This window comes from Ovis aries, chromosome 1 (genome assembly GCF_016772045.2).
Source record: "Ovis aries strain OAR_USU_Benz2616 breed Rambouillet chromosome 1, ARS-UI_Ramb_v3.0, whole genome shotgun sequence".
Classification (NCBI taxonomy): domain Eukaryota; kingdom Metazoa; phylum Chordata; class Mammalia; order Artiodactyla; family Bovidae; genus Ovis; species Ovis aries.
The window spans coordinates 220,990,799-220,992,046 of record NC_056054.1 but is presented as its reverse complement, the minus strand read 5'-3'; positions in this window follow the sequence as shown (position 1 = coordinate 220,992,046).

Here is a 1,248-nt window from a genome sequence, read left to right as displayed (position 1 = left end):
TGGCTACAATGTGTAAAGTTCTTCTGAACATTTTGCATGAGTTAAAAATATATAGCCCCATCTCCATTCTTCAACACAATCTAGTAGAAGCTATAAGGCATAGGAAAACCACATCATGATTGATGCAAATAAATAACTGAAGATTTAAATGACAAAGAACACTTTGCTGTGTAGCATGATTGTGAAAACTTTCAAACAGAAAAACTGAATCTTAATGAATGGGAAGGATTTCCATAAGAGCCTACAAATAAGAAGGAACTCCTGACAAATGGAATATTTTCAACCAATACATAGAGAGAATAAAGTACAAGAAGTATTTGAGAAACAGCCAGAATGGCGGTTGGATTTGAAGGAAAGGAGAGCCAGCATCATAGGATGGAAAACCAAGAGAGAAGGCAAAAAACCAAGGGGTAGGTGAAGTAGAGAGAGGCAAAGACACATCTCCCACAGGGATCTTTCATTCTAACACTTGGCATTTTGTCTCTTGTTTTTCAAGAGAGGTTGGCCTCACTTGAAAAACAGGAAGTACTATCAATGAGCAATTCAGATTTTTAAAACACACACACACAATATCTCTGTTACCATTGATTTCAGCCTTAAGATTGAGTAGGGCTTGATAAATTTGACACAAATCAGCAGGCAGTTCTGAATTTCAGTTAAAAAAATCACATTTATTTACTATAGGACATTTAAATCAGTATAATGAAGATGGCTTGTTTTAATGTTAACAGTCAACTCAATTTTCAAAAGAGAACCAAAAATTTGACTATTGACAAAGCACTATTACTTTTCCAAATAGGTTTAAATTTTGTCTCATTTCTTACCTTATCTTGTATTTTATTAGATATAGTTTTTATTAGATAGTTTGTATTCTTATATTATAATCCCATCTCCCTGACACCAAATTTGTTATTTAAAAATAGCCCTATGACCTCAAGAAGTTATGTAAGTTTTTTGAGCCTCAGCTTTCCTACTTAAAAAAATAAAGTTACACTATCTTAATGAACCGTTCCAGGCATCATTCCATGATTCTGGATTGCTAGGTTTTACTTTCCTTCTATGAAGTATGACAATCTCAGCTGCCCCTCTGAGTACCAAATTACACCATTTATACTTTATGACAATTAAAGTAATGATCACAGACAAAATTCGCAAGGGCACATTTTGGTCTGAATACATTTCTCAATCCTCACCTTCTGGCTTGGGAGGACGCACCAGCAGGCTCTTGCCTGCCACTGAGGTTAGAAA